Source organism: Lissotriton helveticus, chromosome 12, assembly GCF_964261635.1.
Source record: "Lissotriton helveticus chromosome 12, aLisHel1.1, whole genome shotgun sequence".
Classification (NCBI taxonomy): domain Eukaryota; kingdom Metazoa; phylum Chordata; class Amphibia; order Caudata; family Salamandridae; genus Lissotriton; species Lissotriton helveticus.
The window spans coordinates 447758982-447784208 of NC_136073.1; the positions used below are offsets into that span (position 1 = coordinate 447758982).

General features: G+C 44.0%; 1 protein-coding gene across 3 annotated transcripts in view; it reads right to left on the minus strand.

The window, feature by feature from the left end:
• LOC144797807 (dipeptidase 2-like) overlaps positions 1-25227 on the minus strand; it is a 516642-nt gene that overhangs the window by 221394 nt on the left and 270021 nt on the right. For 2 of the 3 annotated variants that reach the window (XM_078668595.1, XM_078668597.1), the window contains exon 1: positions 1782-1920. The exons of the other annotated variant lie outside the window; for it this stretch is intronic. The gene's annotated coding sequence lies outside the window, so the exon portion shown is untranslated. Of the gene's footprint in view, positions 1-1781; positions 1921-25227 lie in introns of those variants that run through there. 3 annotated transcript variants of the gene reach the window in all.

The following is a 25227-nucleotide window of genomic DNA, read 5'->3' on the forward strand; positions in this document are numbered from 1 at the left end:
AGCAACTATGGCATGTATATGATATGGAAAAAGCGTCCATTTACAGCCAGTAGCGGTCGGAAGTAGGTGTTTCTGTAGGGCGGTGACGTGGGCAGTGGGAGGGGCAGGGTGGGGGGTAGTAATGTATGGATTACGGAGTTTTACAGGTAAGTAAACATTTAAATAAATAAAACTCATTTTTTTGCGCGCACTGCATCATCAAATTCTAATGCAGTGCGCGCCACGAAATTCGTTTTATTTATTTAAATGTTTACTTACCTGTAAAACTCTGTAATCCATACATTACTACCCCCCACCCTGCCCCTCCCTGCCCATGTCACCGCCCTACAGAAACACCTACTGCCGACCGCTACTGTTTACAGCCCTGGTGACACCATGACAATGTTACTGGTCCTGAGTTTCAAAGAAAGAAGGGGAATCCAGAGAGGAAATGGCTCTCTATAAAGGATCTCCCTTCCCCTACAACGCTCACCTGGCATGATGTCATGCTGTAACTTCTCCACTAGTGAGTAGTGAATAGTGTGAGCACGCGCACATCGATGTGCCTGCTGTTACTGCAGTCCGAAAAAAACGGACCACCTGTGCAAAAAAACAAAGCCCGATAGAGATTCGTTTCGAGGCCCTCTTAAAAAAAATACCGGTGCTCAGCACCTGTGAGACCCGGCCCAATTAAAGCCCTGATTATACATTTCACCCCTTTTGACCCCACTAGCTGCTTGCCTTCTGGTGCACCGATTGGGCCATTAATTTGTCTTTGGATGGGCGCCCAATCGTGTGGCCCCTATCTTTCGCGGGCTTCCTGGGTTTCCACCCCCCACCAGGCATTCTGCACGGGTCCCCATCAGGTCGGACTTCACCTGCCCACACCGGCCCTTGCTCTGATGCTCTAGTGGGAGGAAGGAAAATATGAATGACAGCTGAAAGCCCCTCCGACGACCGTGCATGCTTATTTGTTTGTATTTTTGATTTATACTTTGTTTGTTACATTAGACTGGCGAGACAGGTTTAACCGTACCAGACCTAATATGATTTTTTTTCATTACATGAGGCAGGCCAGGTCATAAAATGTCTAAACAATGCACAGGAAGGGTACTTAACTGAAACATTCGAGATAAGGATATTTCAAGAACGAGCTGATTAGGAGTATTTTCTGTTCTGAAAATGCGTGTGTCTTTCGTAGACGCTCTACTTGTCTCAGCAGATCCTTAAAATAAACCGTTTTTAGCATGTTAACAATGGGCGTCGTGCTTAAGCGCACGTGTTTCAAGGCGGAAGGTGTAAATGTGTAATAAATATATATAACATAACATCTACGTACATATGAGCAAACTCCACTTTACATAGCAGGCTATGAGTCTAGAAGTTTCTGTCTACAGACAGCAGCGGATAACCCGACAAAGTTATGGAAATGGTACTACATGATTCTAATAGACTCTAAAACCAACCACCCTTCGCAACTCATTATGCAAAACAAAGCAACTGTGTGGCGGGCAGCAAACATTTACAAGGCATTTCGAAAATGAAGCCGAATATTCAGATATACACATAGCCGGAACCAGCAGCAGGGGCTTCAGTGTGCACAACAAATATCAAGTTGTTGAAAACAATACTTTTTCACACACATACATTCCGTAAAATATCATAACATTTGCACCTGGTAACATCATTTTAAGTCGCTAACATGAGAGACAAAACATTAGGAGAGAAAAGGCAAACTCTATTTGGTGAATTACAGAAACAGTACTAAATGTGCGAAGGAAATGAATGTAAAATGCACTTACTGCAAACACTCGGCAAAAATGTACAGGACTTCCGGGCCAGACAGTTCACGACTCAGTCATTTTTGCCAAATGAGGACTTGTAAAAACCCTTCAAAGCCTCCAACCTCAAAAGAGAGGAAACTGCAAAACCTTCTTATCATGTTTCAAGGGGGCGGGTCTCTTTTTTTTTTAGGAACAGCTGGGCACTTATCTACAAGATGACGTCCTCCTGCATACTCATTAAGAGATGAGTAATGCACGCGCTGGCCGCAGTAGAACAGCAAATGTGTTAGAAGTGACAAGGGGCTGGGAATTGTGTGATTTGACGCTGACTATTTTTTGTTGCTAGCGGGTAGCTTCATGCAACGTAGGTGCCGTGGGGTGTTCCAGTCGATGACATAGGACTTGTGGTGGGTGTTCAAGAGGGTCAGTTGGTCTTGTGACCGGCATGAACGGACACCCCCACACATGTAGTCTGTGCAGTACATTCTGTTTCCCGTTTTCAGATGACTTTATGGTTATTATTACACAAAACCATTACCAGGATTGTTCAGATTAATTGCAAAGAATCTTCGTTTCTCTTTTTTCTACTGTTCCCCATCACTTTCCTCAAGAAGGTGAAGTGGATCTCACCTCTAAAACTGGCACTTTTTTTTGTCGAGCCTGGGCAGCGCATGCTGTATTAGAGTTGGGACTTGAAGCACTGCCCACTCGCTGCCTATATTTTTCATTGGTGCTTGTGTCATTGCCCTTTGTAAATGATGACTTCTGATTCGTTAATAGGCTTGTTAGTCCTTCCTTAGTATCGCTTTGTCTTCATGTGTAACCTCCCGTGAGGACTGGCCCTTTTACTTCTGGTATTACACAGTATGTCTTATTTAGTCTGTAAGCAATCTTTTTCGGTAATAAGTTTCTCATACTGCAGGCATGACATGCTTTCCTGCATCATTCAGTGTGCCATGCATGCTTTCACTTTCCAAGCAGCCGGGACAATGGCGGCCGCTTCTTTGAAGTGAAATAGGTCTCGCATTCACAAGAGTTTGAGCTATTGCCAATGTAAGTGACAATGCCTTTTACTTATGTGTTAATTCTCAAAACAGATACATAAAAGGAATTGTCACTTACAATGCCAATAGCTTAAACCAGTGTTTCATTTGTAAAAAACAGAGGGGCCGGTGCCGAACATTTTGAGAAGGAGGCCACAGCCCACTTCTACCTCCGGTAACCCCCACTTTCACCACTCGCTCTGCCTCAGTCTCTATCTTCTAACCTTGCTTTGTTGTCTGTCCCCTAAGTCTTTGCTCTAAGAGTCTATCCTCTCACCTCTCTAATAATTTTCTATCGTCTTTGTCACACCTGGTGCTTTACATTATTCCCTTTATTTCTGATTTGCCCTGTATTCATTCTACCATTGCCCTTTTTCCTCTTCACTTTTACCCATGTTCTGCTCTCTCTCTCCTCTATCTGGGACCTAATCGACACTGCGTCACCTGACATCGCCTTCCTCACTGAAACATGGATGAATGCATCTTCTGCCCCCGACATCGCCATAGCCATACCGGACACTTACAAGATCATTCGAAAAGACCGCTCCGATCAAACTGGAGGAGGCATCGCCATCGTCCATAGAAACACCATCAAAATTACAACCAGCTCTGACGCCAATCTTGCATCCGCCGAACACCTCCACTTCCAGATCCACTCCGACCCCAGGACCACACTTAGAGGAACCCTCATTTACAGGCCCCCAGGCACCCGATCTCAATTCAGCGACGACTTCACGGACTTCGTCAGCCCACACGCCCTCGCCTCCGAGAACTACATTCTTCTAGGAGACCTCAACTACCACTTTGACAACATTCTCGACAACAACACCACCACCCTTCTGGACAACATGGCCAATCTCGGACTCAAACAACTTGTTGACACCCCCACTCACATAGCCGGACACACGCTCGACCCTATCTTCACCTCCAGCAAGCACATCTCCTTCGATCATACTACAGCTCTCCACTGGACTGATCATAGCTGTGTTCACTTCAGCTACAAAACAACCCTGACCCACAACCGTCCACAACCCATTCCCCGAAGAAATTGGAACAAAATCACCACCGACCAACTCCTCACATCTCTCAGCCAAAACACTCCCACCCTAGCAACGGACCCAGACCTAGCGGCCACCAACCTCAGGCAATGGATCACCCACAGTGCGGACGAACTAGCACCCCATAAAAAACACCAGTCGAAATCATCCAGCAAAAAAGCTCCCTGGTTCAATGATGACCTCAAAAAATCCAAGAAGACATGCCGTACCCTGGAGAAGAATTGGAGAAAAGAACCAACCTCAGACAACATGGCCTCCCTCAAGACAGCCACCCGCATACACCACCAACTGATTCGAACCGCCAAGAAATCAGCATTTAAGGACCGTCTCGACAACAATTCTCATAACAGCAAGGAACTCTTCAATATCGTCAAAGAATTCACCAACCCTCCCACAGCATCCAACGACATCACTAACTCCCAAGACCTCTGCAATGCGCTATCCTCCTTTTTCTACAACAAAATTGCCGACATCCACAACAGCTTCAAGAATACTCCCAAGGACCAACTCACCACACCCCCATCAGACACCACCCCTCCAACTAACTACCTCAACTCCTGGAACCCAATCACCATTGAAGACACCATTCGCCTCATGAACTCAATCCACTCTGGCTCTCCTTCTGACCCCTGTCCCCACTACATCTTCAACAAAGCTGACTCCATCATCGCTCCCCAACTCCGCGATGTCATCAACTGCTCCTTCGACTCCGCCACCTTTCCAGAAACATGGAAACACGCCGAACTCAGCGCCCTTCTGAAAAAACCAACAGCAGACCCCTCAGATCTGAAAAACTACCGACCCATTTCCCTCCTCCCTTTCCCGGCCAAAGTCATCGAGAAAGCCGTCAATAGCCAACTAGCAGCCTTCCTCGAATCCAACAACTCCCTGGATCCCTCCCAGAACGGCTTTCGAGCCAAACACAGCACCGAAACCGCCCTCATTGCAGCGACCGACGACATCCGAGCACTCTTGGACAACGGTGAAACAGTGGCCCTCATTCTACTCGACCTCTCCGCCGCCTTCGACACTGTCTGTCACAACACCCTCATACAACGCCTCAACAACATCGGCATACAAGGAAAGGCCTTGGACTGGATCATCTCGTTCCTAACCGGGAGAACCCAGAGAGTCCGACTCTCCCCATTCTACTCAGAGCCTACCGAAGTCATCTGCGGCGTACCTCAAGGCTCCTCACTCAGTCCCACCCTCTTCAACGTCTACATGAGTCCCCTCGCCTCCATCGCACGCCAACACAACCTCAACATCATCTCCTACGCCGACGACACCCAGCTAATCCTTTCCCTCACCAAAGACCCCAACACCGCCAAACACAACCTCCACAAAGGTATGAAAGAAGTAGCCGAATGGATGAAACAGAGCCGCTTAAAACTCAACTCAGACAAAACGGAGGTGCTCATCCTAGGATCCTCCCCCTCCGCTTGGGATGACTCCTGGTGGCCCTCAGCCTTGGGATCCGCGCCCACACCCACAGACCATGCACATAACCTTGGCTTCATTCTAGACTCCTCCCTCTCTATGTCCAGACAAGTCAACGCCATATCGTCCTCCTGCTTCAACGTCCTTCGCATTCTCAAAAAAATTTCCCGCTGGATCCCCCTCGAAACAAGAAAGACTGTCACCCATGCACTGGTCACGAGTCGACTAGACTATGGCAATACACTCTACGCCGGAATTACAACAAAATTGCAGAAAAAGCTCCAGCGCATCCAAAACGCATCAGCGAGACTCATATTAGACATCCCGCGCCAAGAGCACATCACCGGTCACTTAAAAAACCTCCACTGGCTTCCCGTCAACAAAAGAATTACTTTCCGCCTTCTTACCCACGCACACAAGGCCCTTTATAATCTAGGACCCGAATGCCTCAACACCCGACTGTCCTTCTACCATCCCACCCGCCAACTAAGATCATCCAATCAAGCCCTCGCCGCAGTCCCGCGCATCCGAAAGACCACCATGGGTGGCAGATCCTTCTCCTTCCTGGCTGCCAAGACCTGGAACTCACTCCCCACCCACCTCCGCCGTACTCAGAATCACATCTCCTTCAGAAAAGAACTGAAAACATGGCTATTCGATAAAAAGTAAAACCCCTCCCTTCAGCGCCTTGAGACCCTCTGGGTGAGTAGTGCGCTTTACAAATGCATGAACTTGAACTTGAACTTATCTTGGCTCTTTATTATCACTCATCTAGCAGTGATTAGCTGTGTCTCTGTTTAATCATTTCTCCGCTTTTTTTCTCTGTCCTGTCCTCTACATCCTTTCATTTTATCTATTCTCTTCTTATTGCTCTCTTCTTCACATCATGTCTGCTTTCGCTTTGTTTCTGATTTGCTCTCCTCCTTTTCTTCTACCTTGCTCCGTTTTATCTCTCTCCTCTCTTGTTGTTTCTTTCTCCACTTTACTCTTGCTCTCTCTCATCTAGGGTCCCTAGTTAGCCAAAGAATTTGGAGAAAGGGGTGCTTACTACAAGTTAATGCAGAAGGGGGGAAACATTGCTAGCCCTTAAATGCCATAACCATACGAATAATAAAACACAATAATAAAGGAAAAAAGTCATGAAACAACTATAAAATGATGTATAGAAAATTGTACAATTTTAATCCAATAGTTACATATACATAAAAAAACTTTTTGGTGCAATAAAAACAGTTAAAAATGTACACATGTACATAGAAATAATGCATAAAAATTCATGAACACAAGTTGTCGACGCAGCGTTTCGGTATTATGATGTGACCTTCATCAGGACAAAATTCTTATAAGGGGAATAAATCAATCCTCTCTGTATGATTCTTCGTTGATCCTTTCAGTCACTTTATAGGATGGTATGGTTTCTCCAAACGGTTGGGAACTTCTTAAAATGCTCGAAGTGTGTTGTTAAGTCATACACACAAGCCACTATCGCTTTACTTGCTGCTAGTTCCTATTACCTTCTCAATTGGTAATTTGGTGGAGGATTCTTGGTATCCTTGCCGTTAGGAACAGTGTATGAGAGTGGAGGGAGCCACCGTTGATATGATGATAGTTGCGGTGTCTTGATTATAACCACTGGCATCTAATTAGAATTACTCGTAGTTGCCTGGATCCTCTGGTCCTCCCGATATTGGCTTAGTTTAATCGTCGACAACTTGTGTTCATGAATTTTTATGCATTATTTCTATGTACATGTGTACATTTTTAACTGTTTTTATGGCACCAAAAAGTTTTTTTATGTATATGTAACTATTGGATAAAAATTGTACAATTTTCTATACATCATTTTATAGCTGTTTCATGACTTTTATCCTTTATTATTGTGTTTTATTATTCGTGTGGTTATGGCATTTAAGGGCTAGCAATGTTTCCCCCCTTCTGCATTAACTTGTAGTAAGCACCCCTTTCTCCAAATGCTTTGGCTAACTAGGGACCCATGTATATTTTTCGTGTACTACTCCTCGTCCCTGATTGGATTTGCTAGGAGACCTCCCTTTTTCTTCTTATTCATATTCTCTCTCATCTAGAACACTGCTGCTGTCACCCCTGTCTCCAACCTGTACATGTCCCCTTCTATTGTGAACTCAGTGTTTTCTTGTTGTTGTCACTCCTAAAGAAGAGGAATATCACATGGATGTTACTTTCCTACCTATACCCAGTGCAAAAACAAAATGTACACCAAATGAAAATGCTTTTTTCGCATATAATAATCAGTGCAGTACGACTGGGTTTACTGCGGAACAGGCGGCTGCCCAAGCACAGCAGGTCATGTCACTGCTAGTGCTGCCTGTAATTAGTAGGTCCAGGGATGACGACGACATCGGTATCCACTGCTCAGCTTGCTGTGACCCTGCCTGATACTGTGCTACAGCACAAGCATTGTCGCCGGCCGTAATGCTGCCAATGCTGGTGAGTATGGCTGTGGCGCCTAGGATTCACGCACGCTTAGTAATTAGCATGCTGGGAGGGAGCAGCACCGATACTACAGGTGACGCCATGTCGGAAAAAAGTTGCAGCGGGCCGCATAGAGCATGTTGAAGATTTAGAAGCAATGCAGGGCAGCAGGTTATGCTACTCTGCCTGCGCAGCAAGAAGAAAGTCCACACTTACTTTCATTTATTCTTCCTCATGATGAGCCCTCACTCTCAAGTTCCAAATGCGCTCTTGAGCTTCCTTGCCTCAACTCCATCACGAGCCAGCCCCCAGCTCCAATTATCTAATGGGAGGCTTAGACTCAGCAGTGGCCGGGTGTAGCAGACTCAAGGAATAGAAAGCAAGCTATTGTTTGAAGATGACTTCTTGGATACTTGACTACCAGGTGTGATGAAATCATCACGAACGTGGTGATACACAATCATGTCTGCCTGGACAGGCATACCCTGGCCTGCCTATGAACAAATAGCATCCAGTCACCATGCAAGGTATGTTATTTATTTTATTTTATAATTGAACAATTAATATTGAAACCACCACCTGCAGGGTCAGAAATTGTAGCCCCGGCCCTGTAAATTAAGTGCTGGTGCGGAGCACCAGAAAGCACTGGCTCAAATTAAGCACTGGCTTAAACTCTTGCAAATGCAAGACCTATTGCATTACAAATGCTTGTTTGAAAATGAGTGTCACGCCGGTCTCCAACTTGAACTACCAGAATAAGGAAGACAAAACATTCTGCTCCATTCAATATAATTTTGCCTCCTGGAGTGCTGCCTATACACTGCAGTACACATACACTTATTGCAGTCATTTTTCACAACCACTAGTCTGTGCTATAAAGCTTCTCTCATATTGTGCGTTATACAAGTTTCAGTCCTGTCCAGAATTCCCCTTAGGCTAACCAAACCCAAACAGACTGAAGCTACTGACCGTCTCAGAACACAGCAGAGCGAAAGGAGAATGACAATGAAGACTAGAACTAGGAGTAAAGCAAGTCACCAGTAATTAGTGGAAACAGTGACTGGCTATGGTGTTGATGGAGCAGGGTTTCGCAAAAATGAAACCTGCTCGAATTTATACCCCCATAATACGTACTAACAGTAAGTAATTGTAGTAAAACTAACGTACACCCAACATGAACACAAGGGAACTGCTTTGCGCATGTGTGAACTAACACCTAAAAAAATAATAGAGTAATAACCTTTGTGCTTTGAAATAAAACGAAGAAATTGCATGAATAGGCTACATGTGCATCAGTATTTTGCATGTTGCATCCTGCTTTAAAGTAATAATTAATGCCACTTTTGCACTAAGCTTATGCTAATTAACATTAATTGGGAATAGTGCAAGATGGGTGGTAAACAGTGAAGGTTTCATTGTCATATAATTAATAAATGTTCATTTTTATTTATTTTAGTGTGGTGGATGAAGCAGCCATCTTTATAAATTTAGCTAATGTGGGAGGGAGAGCTTCAAGGAGTGAGTCCTTTCTGTCATGAGGCAAGACAAGACGCACTGCACTGTGGATGACATGAAAAGGGTGAAGGCCAGAGTGTCAGGCGACTGCCAATTATTGTACCCAGGCATGGGACCGGAGATGCACGCTGCAGATGAAGCTAATTTGTGGAAAGAAAATGTTAAAATGTGTATCTTATGTGGGGAACGTGAGAACGGACTAAGTGTCAGACCCTGGGAACTAATATAACACAATGAAGTTGTTGAATTAAAGGTGAAATCATGATGGTGTGACAACTCACCTCCCAAGCCCAACAATCCCTGTGTGAGCTTGATGATAGTTTGCAACAATTGTGGGATGGACATGTTAAATTTAGAGTATAATTCGGGTGCCTTTAGGGGTGTGGTGGGAGCTTAGGCTAACAGGACAGAAGAGGGGAGATGCGTAGCTGTCCATTGTTTTGCAGAGAGTCCTGTTCCTGTCCTTATGCCCTTTGTTCCTTGATTCTATTTTGGGGAACCCCTGCCATTTCCTAGGCCGAGGGGATGGTTTTCCTACAGATCAATAGGTTTGTATTTAGCCTAACTCGTTCTCAGAAATTTTACATATAGATGTATTGTGTCTCTGAAACTTTTGTCTGTTCACCTATCCCCTCCGTCAATGATGTATTGATACGTATTATTAAGATGAAGCTATTGTCTCTTCATCTATCTCCTCCGCTAGGTATACCATGTTTGGAAAAATATATATATGCTGAAACCTTTGTCTCTTACTCTGTCTATGCACTCCTTCATTGCATAAAGTCATTGCTTAGTTCAGATGAGTTTCTATTTCTTATATAATTTCTCCTTTCATGAGATTCAGTGTTTGTAATTGGTGACCAAATGCAATTGAGCATTAACCCTTTATATTTGAAATAAAATTCATTATTAACTTTATGGAGAGTCCGTGATCATTTTTTATTGACTAAATGGTTGGTAAGTTAGTGGTTATTATTGCCATCAACTATTCAACTTATTCGTCCATCGACCAAGTAGAAGGAAAGTTGATATTAAAGATTAGCCATTAAAAGAAGTCTCATTTGAATCTGTAAAAAGTAAACAATTGTTGAACGTATAAATTGACCCCAGCGCATCAGGGTTTCTGGGTGAATGTGTATGGGCCATTGTGTTTTGATACTATTGATTATTGATCCCTGATAATTTTTTGGGCATTGGCGCTAGATCAATGTTAAACCAAATGCTCTTGTACATTCATGGAGAGGAAAGGCTTACGCTTTATAGGAGGTAGCACTTGGGTGATGTAACACTAGATTGCCAGCAGAGTATTAGATTACCCCTAAAACAAGCAATCATTCACTTTATCAGAATGAAATGGATCATGTTAGTGCAAGTCATGCACACCAGGAAAACAACTTGTACGTAGGAAAATAAACAAGGCAATACCAACATTTCAAAACAAATTAAACCGTCCAGCCTTTGGACTGGGCAGGGAATGGAACAGTACTGAGAATAGCCCACAGACATGAGACTCACATGCCGCAAACACGAACAAGACAGAAATGTTAAAATTTTGAGGAAAGGAAAAATACATTGGCAAAATAAAGTATTGACCCTTTAGCTAGGGCACTGAAGAGCACTTTTTTAGGTGGATTTGCACACAGACGCATTTACAGGCACAGTGAACAAGTGAACAGAACTCCCCTTGATATCAGCCAAAAGCCAGTTCAGCACATAAATGGATGAGAAACTGAGGAGGGCCCGTTAAGGTTGAAATCACGCATCATGGCACCATAAGGAGAATTTAAACTTGATTCCAAGAGGATTTTTCTGATTATTGTTTTTAAATAAGGCTGTAGTTTGGTGTAGGCCCTCACTACCATTGCCTGCTACCTTCTTAAGTAATGGTGCTCCTACATATGGTTTCCTATTAGGTGTTGCCTTTCTATCCAAATTTTCATAAGCAACATTGGTAGGAGAAGTAAGGAATACATTTTTTTGAACTCGTATTTATTCTATTGTCCAAGGCAAGGTACAAAATGTAGTGTTGATCTGTTTCTAAAGTTAAATACATTTGCTCCAGACACTATTTTCTGCTCTGTATAGTTCCCGAGTTATATGCCTTTACATTTACTATAGTATTGAGGAAAATGCATATAGAAACATAAAAACGTCATTTTGGACAATTGAATATACACAAGTTTAATAAATTAAAACTAATCAATTCCAAGAGGAACAGCAATCAGAGATGACAAGGAAATGATCAAATATTGCAAGAGAGTACGACAGTGTGTATGTGTAAAGCACACATTTGCAAGAGGATTTTGCTCTGTGCTCAATAGCAGATGCTTATTCAACTCAATAGTTTTCATTTTACATATCTCAAGAAGAAGAAAGGCTTAGAGGACTCACCGCAGTTCCAATCCATGAACATGAGGTCAAATTCCGATCCCTCCAGGGGATACATTAGTCCGTTGAGCCGCTGGCGCATAAGTAGTCAAGTAGCTTGCACATTAGACAAGAAGATCAACTCCTGTCACAGAATTGTACAAACTACCCAAAACAGCCTAGAATATTGGTGTAACTGTCTACTGTTATAGATTCATGTCTCTGTGAAACTTTGATGGTGGCCATAAGCCCAAACAGTTTAGCTGCCAAGGGTGTCCCATATGCAACCTCTCTTTTGGTCCTTATGCTTATGCATACAACCTATCTAACCTGTGATGATTTTGAAAACGCCTCAGTCATCTTTGCACTTTCTTTCAATGTCCCACCAGAGTATTGTGAAAATGTCTCATGTTCTGTGCTTCCATCCCCTTGACTACCTAATATGACTTACTCCTCACCCTCCCTCATGGCCAACTCATAGTAAATAAAACAACAACACTTATTTGTCCTGGGAATCGACAGCTAAGAGATAAAAGTAATGTAAAAATGTCAAACGGGAAGAAAGTCTAGTTGTCAACTAGATCTTTTCTGTGCAGAATGTATGCATGATGCTTTCTTACGTTCAGTTTCCAGCACCACTGAGAGTTTCTTAAAGGCTGCTAACAAGAAACACTGGATCCACTTGTCTGTGATACCAATTGTGATTCTGTTCATTTAATGTACCCAAGAAGAAAAAATATCAGTACCACCAGCAATCCGTCTCCTCCTAAAAAATTCTTAGCTATCCGCACAATTCAGGGACTTGAGAACAAAAATGATTTTGAGTAAAGAAAACCGTTGACTCAGAACGTGCAAAACTGAAGGCAAACGTAAGCAAAGGCAATTTATTTGGTTTTATTTCTACAGAAGTACAACTTTCAACATCATATAATCAAAATGGCACACAATTCCACCCATGATCTTATGCCAAATGGCAAGGGAATAGGGCTGCCTCAAAGCATGTTGATGAAGTAGAGGGTGAGTGGTGGAGAGGTGAATTGTATTGCTCTACTGCATTCTTCGGGCCACAACTCATAAGACAAGGAACCTTAGATGAGGTATCAGTGTTCACTGTCAATCAAGGTATATCATGAAATCCTATGTTTGTGACTTGCAGATTCATTTTGAAGATGTTACATGTCTGCCACCCTTTCTGATGTTCCTTCTTTTATTGTAACTTTTTCTGCATCATGGTTACTTTGTTGTGAGGTTGCAACCGATTTCCTGGGAAGCAAAAGTCGAAAGCTTGCTGGTCCACTCCTAGTGCGTTCTCATCTCTGTCTATCACTGACCTTTTGTTCTCCGGACCGCTCATTCTGCTTATCTTCAATTTTACTACGCTGCTGTTGCTATTGATGCGCTGGTTAAACAAAGTTATGAGCAGGACTGAATCAGTTGCCACAGAGCCAGATAGTGAGCAGTGTCTTTTCGTCTTTCAATCAATCATTTGTAAAGCGCACTCTTTGAAGTGTAAACTGTGATCGGTATATGCAGCATGGGAAAAGAGTGCCAGTTACCACAATTCCAGGTCCGTAGGACATCACAGAGAATGTTTTCAACCTCAATGTTTCAGGCACATGAGAGTTTTAAGGTGTAACTTGCTTCACTTTGTATCACGATCCACCCAGTTACAAGGCTCCTCCCAAAAATAAACAGTGATGATATAATGACTGGGGGCTGAAATCGATAAGTTTAAGGGGAGAGAGAGAGAGAGAGAGAGTGTGTGTGTGTATGTACATATATATATATTACCTACTGGCGGTCGCCAGTAGGTATATATAGTTAGGATTTTTTCCCTATGGGATTTTTGAAAATTCTATGTCTAATAACTTTGGCGTTTGTGGACGGAATTGGCTGAAATTTTCAGGAAAATGGCACATTTTGTTTCTGAGCAGCCCTTGAAAATTTGGGGGGGGTTCGTCAAGGGGGGCCGAGAAAAAAGGGGGGTCCCAAAACGTGTTTTTAACATTGAGTTTTCCATAGGGCGGTTGGCCTCACTTTTAGCCCGAACGGCTGAATGGATTTGCACGAAACTTGGCAAAATTGTAGGGACTGGTAGCCCGATGTGCCTTTTGTAGGTCTCAATATATGTGCTTCAGTGGATTTTGAGAAATTAACGTTCAAAAAAAGATATATATCTGTAACAGCGGACCGGGCAGCGCTCCAGTTCGCGTACTTTTCGCGCAACGGAGCTTTGTGAAGCGAAGCTGATTGGTTCTCCGGCGTCTGTAAACATTCCAAACAGTCCGTAGCGGCCGCCATCTTGTCTCTCGGTAGGATCGAGAGACAAGAGGAGGCCAAAGCGAAGGGGCAAATGACCATAAGGGGGCATAGTAGATCCTCGCTGACCCCCTAGGTTTGATGTGGAGGTTTTAAAAGGGCCCCGCGGGGCAAAAAAAAAAAATTATAATAATAATCGAACGGCTGAATGGATTTGCACGAAACTTGGTAAAATATTAGGGACTGGTAGCCCGATGTGCCTTTGCTAGGTCTCAATATATGTGCTCCAGTGGATTTTGAGAAATTAACGTTCAAAAAAAGATATATATCTGTAACAGCGCTCCGCTTCGCGTAACGGAGGTTTGCGAAGCTGATTGGTTCTCCGGCGTCTGTAAACATTGCAAACAGTCCGTAGCGGCCGCCATCTTGTCTCTCGGTAGGATCGAGAGACAAGAGGAGGCCAAAGCGAAGGGGCAAATGACCATAAGGGGGCATAGTAGATCCTCCTTGACCTCTTAGGTTTGATGTGGAGGTTTTAAAAGGGCCCCGCGAGGCAAAAAAAAATAAAATAATAATAATCGAACGGCTGAATGGATTTGCACGAAACTTGGCAAAATTGTAGGGACTGGTAGTCCGATGTGCCTTTGCTAGGTCTCAATATATGTGCTCCAGTGGATTTTGAGAAATTAACGTTCAAAAAAAGATATATATCTGTAACAGCGCTCCGCTTCGCGGAGATAAAATTATATCTGTATTACCTAGCTGTTGCTAACACCAGTTAGCGACGGCTAGTAGGAGATAGCGACCATCTTGGGCCCCACTTTGCATGTGAGTGATATTTATCACTAATGACATGCAAAGTGGGCATGCCAAGATGTTAGCGACTGGAAACAGTCGCTAACATCGCTATCCCTATTATCAACTTTTGGAAATATTCGCGATAAGCGCGAATATCTCCAAAAGCTAGCACCTGCCCTGAGCAGTTCTAAGGCATGTTATCCAATTGGAGGTGGATAACATGGCTAAGAGCATTAGCTCGGTAATGCATGAATATCGCTGAGTTTTCAGCGATATTAATGCATTGCGGTCGTTTTTTATCGTATTTGCGATAAACCTTGATAATAGCAAGGTTTATCTGCGATAATTTCTGACGATGCTTAGCGGTAAAAAAATCGTTGCTAAGCATCGTTAGGGATAAATATCGCTTAACTTTGGTAATATGCCCCAACGTCTGTTAACGTTCGATTCGAAGGAAATCAGGAAGTGTTGAAAAACATTGTCTGCGCCATCTTGCCTTTTTTCAAATGCCACACTTTTGTCGTGCACGGCAGTCATTTTAGATGCCTTGACCAGACCCACTCTGTGCACGCTGTCGATCCTTAGCATGACTCCCCACCCTCGCAAGCATCTCCCCCAGGCAGTGGTCACCCCCGCTCTCTGTCTTATGCATGGGTAATAAACCTCCCCCCATCTGCGCTGCTCTTCCCTGAGAATCACACCCTGTGCCCGCCCGACACCTCCCTTTCGCCCTATTCACTACCGCACCCTCTGACACTCCTTTTCCTCTGTGTCCGATTGTCCAGGCCGGTCCTAGGGTATCAGCTAGCCCTGCAGATGTAGTTTATGGCCCCAGCTGTAAAGAATCACCCCTCTTCAAAGGAGTTATAGTAGATCAAGGCCCACACTCGATGAGATCCGTCACAGCAGAAGCGTTCCTATTATCTGAAAACCATCCTGTATTGTGATTGGGGAGGGGACCGAGCCTGAAGCGGAAGATTCCAGGGATGACTCTTTGTACATCAAAGTTTTTACAATTATGTGTCACATTAAAAATATATAGCACTCCAACAAAGTAGTAAGATTATAAAACTTTAATAACTTATAAATATATGCAAGAAAACAAAAACAGTAATAACATATAAACATTTTTAGGGAAAAACAACGAAGTAGCGGTCGGCTGTGCGAATAGTCCCAACGCAGCACAACGTCCAGATTTCTGGCGTGGGGCGTCGCGGGGGGTGGGTCATCAGTAGCAAACTGTTGTGCGAATAGTTCCAAGGCAGCAGAACGATGGCACCAAGGTGATGTCCAGTAAGTTGCCGCACTGGTTTTGGTATCCTACAATGCTGCTCCGAATAACGGCGTGGGGCGCCCCGGGGGAGGCGGCGTGAACGGGCCTCTCCAGGTGGAGTCTCATCTGTTGTAGTGGGGCGCCCCTTTACCGTTTCAGTTGCCATTCCGTCCGCTTTTGGTCCACTGTGTCAAAAGCCGCAATTCAGCTGAGTTGCGCCCACTCTTGCGGTGCAGCGATAGGCGGCTGTCACAGGACTCTCAAAATGGCGGCAGGCTGTTTCCTTTTTGGGCCTGGTCCACTGAAATGGCCCTGGGACACCTTGGAAATCGGACGCTTGTCTGCTAGATCTTGGACCCCATTCTCGAAAGCGTCCCCTCCGCCTTGAGGATTCATCAAAAGTTTTGGGGGCCCCCGACTCCTGTAGGCTTCTGGTGGGGAGCGGCTGCCATGATTGCTCGCGGAATGACCACGACGGAGCTACGAGATGGTGGTGCTCTCATGCTGACGCCAGCTTCAGTCTGAAACATCCAGAAACAAGGTGGGGCTTTCATCGTTTGGGAAAAAAAAAAAGTTTTCATCCAATGAAAAGTGTTGTTTTTAGGTCATATGATCAAGCCTTCCATCATTAGGAAACCAAAAGTAAAATGAACCAATGAAAAGTTTTATAAACAAGTCACATGACCTGTTATGCGGCATAGGGTATAAAATGCAGAGAAAATACGTTGGCACGTGAGGCGGCGTCAGTAGCGGACCGATGTGCGAATAGGCCGAAGGCAGCGCAACAATATTTCCTGAATAGAAGACACCACAAGGCGCTGAGATGCCAAGATCCGGATGGCACCGAGGTGGTGTCTAGTAAGTTGCCGCACTGGTGTGGCAATCCTACAATGGTAAAAGTCGGCGTGGGGCGCCCCGTTGGCCTGTGAGATGGCGTCAGTAGCGGACCGATGTGCGAATGGGGCCAAAGGCAGCGCAACAATATTTTCGGAATAGAAGACACCACAAGGCGCTGAGATGCCAAGATCCGGATGGCACCGAGGTGGTGTCTAGCAAGTTGTGGCACTGGTGTGGCCATCCTACAATGGTAAAAGTCGGCGTGGGGCGCCCTGTTGGCCTGTGAGATGGTGTCAGTAGCGGACCGATGTGCGAATGGGGCCAAAGGCAGCGCAGCAATATTTTCTGACTGACACCACAAGGCGCTGAGATGCCAAGATCCGGATGGCACCGAGGTGATGTCTAGCAAGTTGCTGTACTGGTGTGGCCATCCTACAATGGTAAAAGTCGGCGTGGGGTGCCCTGTTGGCCTGTGAGATGGTGTCAGTTGCAGACCGATGTGCGAATGGGGCCAAAGGCAGCGCAACAATATTTTCTGTATGGAAGATACCACTAGGCGTTGAGATGCCAAGATCCGGATGGCACCGAGGTGATGTCTAGCAAGTTGCTGTACTGGTGTGGTCATCCTACAATGCTGAAACTCGGCGTGGGGCGCCCCATTAGCCTGTGAGATGGCGTCAGTAGCGGACCGATGTGTGAATAGGCCGGAACCAGCACAAGGCGCCAAGATCCGGATGTCACCGTGGTGGTTTCATAGTTGAGAGGTACTTCATCTGCAGTGGGGCGCCGAGATCCGGATGGCACCGAGGTGATGTCTAGCAAGTTGCTGTACTGGTGTGGTCATCCTACAATGCTGAAACTCGGCGTGGGGCGCCCCATTAGCCTGTGAGATGGCGTCAGTAGCGGACCGATGTGTGAATGGGGCAAAGGTAGCGCAAGAATATTTTCTGAAGAGGAGACACCACAAGGGGCTGAGATTCGGTTACCACCGAGGTGATGTCTAGCAAGATGCCGCACTGGTGTGGCCATCCTACAATACTGCTCCGAATAACGGCGTGGGGTGCCCGAAGGGGGGGGGGGGGAGGCGGCGTGAACGGGCCTTCCTAGGTGGAGGCTCGTCTGCTGTAGTGGGGCGCCCCTTTACCGTTTCAGTTGCCATTCAGCTGAGTTTCGGTTGCTCTTGATGCTACAGCGACAGGTGGCTGCAACAGGACTCTCAAAATGGCGGCCTGTTCTTTGGATTTGGGCCTGGTCCACTAAAATGGCCCTGGGACACCTTAGAACTCGGACGCTCGATTTTTTTTTTTCCTTTCCTGTACATGCAAAAAAAGGTAAATGCCCGGTACGTTACACGCTTCATCTGCCACGATGAACTCTCCAGAGGAACCGAAAAAAAATATAGTTATGGTAACTATACCATGCATCGTCATATGGAGAGGTGGCACCAATTAATTATAGTGCTGCATAAAAGAGAGATTTGGAGGAGAACCCCTGACCTGCTAGTACATTCATCAAAGAAGTGGCACTGACAGCATCAGAGGCAAGGGAAACGGTCCCAAATATTTAGAAGAACTTTGGAAAGATTAAAATGGCATGTTTAGATTGTGGCAAATTAATTTCATGTGGACAGATGAGTGTTACTCTAATAAATACAGCATATGAACATCATCATAGTCGATGGTTGGTAGAGACATTTTGACTATATCCTGGACCTGCCCGTCCTCGCCCAAAATGGCGCCGGAATAAATGGGACTCGTAACTCCTTGTTGTGTACTGGTTGCAGAACCTTGAAATCACGAGATACGTATGCAGTTTTGAAGCACATGGCGGGCGGGGACGAGAATTGATTGAATATTTCGACATCCCTATTGATATTAAGTTCTGATGTGTTATTGATTACTGTACTATTGAAAGTTCGAATTAACGTCACCCATGGTACTTGCCCGCAAATGTATATCTAGATAATTTTATTGTAACTGGCCCTGTCGTATTTTAATTATAAAATGTACGTCCACCGATTCCGTAACTGTTAGACACCTTAGTTCTTGCAACCTAATGGCCCGCCCGTTACGTTCCTCTACAGTGTAAATGTCTACTCATCATATACGATTACAGTTTGCTCCGTGGCCGGCCCACGTGGTTATAGGCTCGTATTTGTATAATGAAATTTTCACAATAAAGGTTTTTAAAAGAAAACATGGTAGTAGTATATACATTGGTAAAGTTTTTAATAATAGTCACTGTTTTAGAATCAGTAAAAGGCAAGTGAAATAAAGCAGACCAATTACATGAAGGGTAAAAGGTATAATTCGAAGGAACGCAGTAAAGATAAATGGTCAAGGGCTGTTGTGTTTTCTACTCCTGCAACATAAAGTGATCGATAAGAATCTCATATTCAGGCGTATCGGCGACTAAGACAGCAGGTCGACCCTCTTTTGCTCAACGGCTCCGTCATGGGACGAAGAAACGCTCTTTTTCTTGAAAAAAGAATATATTTTACTTGCAGGACAGTTGTAAATTTTCCGGGAAAGTACATTAGCATGGAACATTATAACATATATTTAAGAAAAAATAATGTTCGGAAGTAATAAAAAGCGTAATTTTTAGGTCATATGACCAAGCCTTTCATCATTAGAATAAGAAAAGTAAAATGAACCAATGAAAAGTTTTATTAACAAGTCACATGACTTGTTATGCTTACGTTACGCGCTGCGCGCCCCGGATGACTTCCGGATGCGCTAACGCGGCGCGTCATATGACGCATTACGCGACAACGCAGGTCCAGAATATAGTCAAAATGTCTCCACCAACCAGCGGTTGGAACACAACCCCTTTCAGCAGGCTAAATAGTTCTGTTAAATGACAACAGAAGGGACAGGCAACAAGAACCATCAGTCAAAGAGGGGAGGGCTAGTTCTTCTCTACCGGGTTACATTGGGGCGCTACCGGAACTGATCGAATTGGTAGTCTACAGTGTTTCTGGATATTCAGACTGAAGCTGGGGTTAGCATGAGAGCAGCACCATTTCGTAGCTCCGTCGTGGCCATTCCGCAACCAATCATGGCAGCCGCTCTTTATCGTTATTTTGGGCGGGGTGGGTGGCGGAGCCAAGCTGTTTTGCAGCCATCATTGTGTGGAGTTCAGTTCATCTCACTAGTTTTGTATTTGTCATGAGTGGTTGTTCCTAATGTTTCTATTTTAGCGAGGTCAAAAAGAGATCCCATTAGTGGCCTACTGATTTTGCTCGATTCCTTTTCTTTTTTTTTACACGATTTTTCGTTATCTGCGAAGACTAAACAGAGTATTGCGACTCTGTGTTTGTTTGTAAATAGAGAATGAACCAAAGAGAACCAATTCTAAAACAGTAAATACTTGGATAACAATCAATCAAATGGAGAGAGAAGCAGGCACGACGTATTACAACGGGGGCAAAGGCCTGCGTTAACTACCCTTCACTATGTGCAAAGAGAGAGTACTCCTAATAGAAATGAGGGGGGGGGCACCATTCAAAGCAGATCAGTGTGCATAAACACGAAAATGTTTTCACTTACCACGTACTTGACATTCGACAGCTTATGATATTTGCTATTAAAAAACCATTGAAATTCACTGAAAAAACCATAGGTTATAGACCATATATAGTTAGGAATTAGCATTTACAAAACCTTGAAAATTCACTGAAAAAACCATAGGTTATAGACCATATATAGTTAGGAATTAGCATTTAAAAAACCTTATTTTACTCACACAAAACCATTGAAATTCCATATATAGTTAGTTGCACTAACTATATATCGCGCACCCGCAATCCACTGCTGATCATGTCACATATTACATCATTCATGACATGGTCAGTGACATCACTGATGACATCACTGATGACATCTCAAATGACATCACTGATGAGATCACTGATGACATCATCCAGTGACTGTGTGTTTCTGTAAAGTTTAAATATGTTTTACATATTGAAGAATGAGTAGATGTATAAGTGTCTGGACGAAGGATTTAGTAGGTGCATGACTGAATGTATGAGTGAGTGATTAAATGTGTCTCTCTGAGTGCATGGGTTAGTGACTAAACTGTCTTAATTTGTGCATCATTATGTCTGTTGTTCTGTAAACTGCTGCATGTGTTGATCAGTAGCTATATGATTAACTATATGGGTTATTGATTGATTGTCCAAGTATTTGTAGGGGAGACTGAGTGTGTGTGTGGCTGGCTGGGAGGTGTGTGACTCTGTGCAGATCAATGTGTACTTGTATCAATGATTGTATAAGAAAGTAAGTATGTGTTAGTATATGTTTGAAAATGTAAGGTGCTCTATGTTTAACTGTATAGACAAGAAAATGGAAGTGTGATTGATTCTTTACAGGACTGACTAGGTGTGTGAGTAACTCCATGGATGAGTGGCAGAGTGTGAGTGTCTGTATAGGTGTATGAGTGCATATGATAGTGTTGTAAAGATGAGTGATTGTATGTATGAATGATTGTATGGGTGAATGAGTGAATGTGTGTGTAGACGTAGGAATCAGTGAGTACGTATGTAGTAACTAGTATTGGTGTGTCAATGGTTTCAAAAATTATACTCTGTATTTAACACTGGGTGAAACAGAGGTTATATTAAAATGTGAGGAGATGCATTGTATTGTCACATGAATGATATCATCAGTGATGTGGTCATTGATGTCAAATGAGATGTCATCAGTGATCTCATCAGTGATGTCATTTGAGATGTCATCAGTGATGTCATCAGTGATGTCACTGACCATGTCATGAATGATGTAATATGTGACATGATCAGCAGTGGATTGCGGGTGCGCGATATATAGTTAGTGCAACTAACTATATATGGAATTTCAATGGTTTTGTGTGAGTAAAATAAGGTTTTTTAAATGCTAATTCCTAACTATATATGGTCTATAACCTATGGTTTTTTCAGTGAATATATATATATATGTAAGGAGCTGAAAAGAAGAAACAGAAAACACATATTTCATTGATGCCTCACCTTGTTGAGGCTTACAAGGCTCTGTAGGGTCAGTATTATATATATGGGGATTAGGCTTGATAGAGCGTCATGTTATTCTGAAAGTTGTTGAGGTGCATCAAAATCGTCAATAGTCAGCATCCGCATTTCTAAAGGAAAGTATTAAACTGTAGTCATCAGAAATGTAGTATTAATGCAGCATATATTAGTGTGAATAGAAATGTAACCATGTAAATTATGAAGATCAATGTAGTCTTTGTTTGAAATCTATTTTAGATGATGCATAATGAATTAGTTAACGTATACAGTGATGCATTAGATCTAAACTTGCACCATATTAAGGTCTGCACATGTAGGTATGCTTATTCATTTAGAAAATGTAATGTCTACGGTGTTTATGAATGTAATGCTATTAATGCGTGATTTAGATGTGTAAAGGCCTAATCGCATACACGTTTAGGATAAGGCCTGTTTGTGATTTCTTATGTTGGCTGAATTTTCATAGGCCTGAGATGTATTTTCCTTGGGAAGGCTCTCACTCGAAGGTATCCAGCAGATTTGTGTGCGTGCGAGGCTATTCTGTTCACATTGTTCTTGTTGCAGGCGCAAGGACACACATCTCATTAGGCAGAATAACCCTTTGTTTTAGGAGTTAGGAAGGTAAGAGAAGCCGCCATGGGAGTGTACAGGAATGCAGATATGATACTTTCAGCGGAGAAGGTGCCTGGGACCCAAGGACATCCAAATGGTTGCTGGACAAAGTCAGAGTTTCGATGGAAAAGTATGAGAAGAATATGCCTCTGAAGGGGCGTATCAAGGGTGTGTTCTACTGTTTTGGGATTTTGTATGAGGGACAGTGCCCCGAGGGAGGAGAGACAGAACTAGGGAGCTAAAGAAGGAGAGAACGGGAGAGGGCAGGTTAGGAGAAGGAGCATCCACTGACACCTTTTCTTTTCTTTTCTCTTGCCTGGGAATAATGCTACGTAGGGATGTCACTCTAACGATAGTGTAGGGACAGACTAATCGATTTTCCTTTTAGGTTAATGAATACTAAGATAGAGGTTGGAGCAGTTATCGTATGCGTGATGCTCTTAGAGTTGACTCATTTTTATTCTGAGTCGGATGAGACTCTTGCGTAGGATTATGTGTATATTAGTGCCCATTTATTTTCTTAACCTCGTGCTGAGGTGCTTGTATGTTCAATTATTTTTGGCTTTGTAATAAATCCTTTATCCTTTGATTCGGAGTCCGTGGTCCTTTGGAATTACATAATTGAACAGCTTAAATTATGTGGTAAATCCAGTCACTCCTCTTTACACTTCTTAGCAGGTAAAAAGATCCAGTACATAGAGGGTTCTTAAGATTGGAAGGTAGGACAAAAGATTAGATAAGAATCCGGCGTTATCAGTTGGTAGCAGAGGATGGTTATCTCTAGAGTAAGGGGAGATCTAGCGTAGGATAAGAGATTCCGAGCCCATAGAGGTCAAGCAAGGGTTATCTGGAGGTTTGTCAGCGGAGAACGATGGCGTTTGATGGAAACTGACGGTGAATGACGGAGCGGCGAAAGCAGCAGTTCATGGGAGAGTGAGTATGAACAGGGTTATGTGTTATTAGATTGTGATATTGTTTTGATGGTGTGATGTCTTGCATAGTTGGAGTGAGTGTTGAGTGATTGTGACATCAGGCTGTGAGCGCGCGCAGCCCAGGACTCTTAGGCTCGACGAGTAGCCTGGGAGATTGTGGTGTAGAAGACACCCAGAGACTAATTGTCGAAACGAAAGTCGTGAGACATCATCAACTACCCAAACCGAGATAGGGGGAGCAAATGTGTGAGTGCGTGAGTAAACAATGCTGGTCGTGCGTCACTGTATGTGGAACATTGGGCGTTTGAAACCTATCAGCTGAGGTGATTGTCCGGTCATTCGCGAAGAGACAGTTGCCAGATTGAGGTAGACAATTACACGAGACTGTGGACGTACAGTCAGAGAAGTAACTTGTTTGGTCGTTTTATGAACAAGCGGTTATTTCAGCGTATGAAAGGGACGTGTGAGTGAGTATGAGAAATTGAAAAGGAGGGGAATTGCTGCGAGCGGAGGAAAGGTGATGTCAGAGGGTGCCGCGCTGCGATAGGTCGGTTGGTGTGAAGCCGCACTGGTATTGGTGGATAGTCATCAGGAAGTAAAGTGTGCTGTAAAAGGAGGAAGGTGATTCCATCATGAAGTGTTTTAAAGTTTTACGAGATATGCATAGAGGAGACAAAAGGGTGTTTACTCGGGGGGGGGGGGGAGAGGAAGCTCCGCCCGAGGACACCCCAGCTCATTACATAGCTATGAATGTAGGGTTGCATACTATACTGTGGCTTGAGAATTGGTGTAAAATGACAGAGGGAAATGAAGAATTGATCTTTCCCCGTTATGTTACCTTTAGGTTGGAAGTATTGCATCGATTAGAAATAATCATGGCTTCTTTGCGACTTTTACAGAGACCAACACAGTTTGAAGCATTACATGCATGGATTAGGGCAGTCCATGAGAGAAAGAGAGAGCGAAGTCAGGAAAGAGTGAAAAGGTCAGTCAGGGAATTTCAAGATGCGAAATGGGATGCATTGGTGAAAAGATGGAGAATACAGACTATCGAGGGGGCTAAGTTGTTCCCACTGTGGAAAAAGACAGGAGATGCTCAAAAGAAAAGTGCAGAGGAAAGCATTACTGATGATAGTTTAATAGAAAGGTTGCTATCAAAGAGACCGCCTCCATATAACCCAGTATTGGAAGAGGGAGAATTACCACCGGCAGAGGGTATGGGCAATTCGCAGGTTCCATCTAGTGCAGGAATAGTTGGGAAACTCTCAACTGGAGGGATGGGAACGCAGACCACAGTGTGCATGGAGTTAAAGTGAGTCATGGATGTTAGGAAGTTACCGGACGCTCTTACGGTGCCGGTCACCATTGTTCCCATAGTGTCAGTGTACTCTTCAGATCAGGCGAGAAATGGGAGTCCATCACAGTCAGTAGTAGGAGAGAGAACTAGCTCTGAAGGGAATAAAACAGTGAGGGGGATAGCTCAATTGCCGAGGCCCAAAGAATTGAGTACGCCATTGCCAGCCACTAAGGATTCGTCAAGGGGCCAGGCAGAGATAAGGATGGCAAGGCCGAGATCCCTTGCTGACTTAAGATCAGTTCTAAGAATGTGGGAGCCACCTGTGAGGGATAGGAATGACAGGATGACAAGAAGTTGGGCTCATGGGAGTGAGGGGAACATACCAGTCCTTAGGGATACGGTTGAAGTGAATAGATGTAGAGAGCGGAGCAGTAGGGGCGAAGAATTGAGTGTTACCTCTAATCAAGGGACACTGAAAGCGGATGTAAGGGTAAAGGTGCTGGATGTAGTGCGACTGAAAGCAGAGGTGGATGTGATAATGAGGGAAACTTGC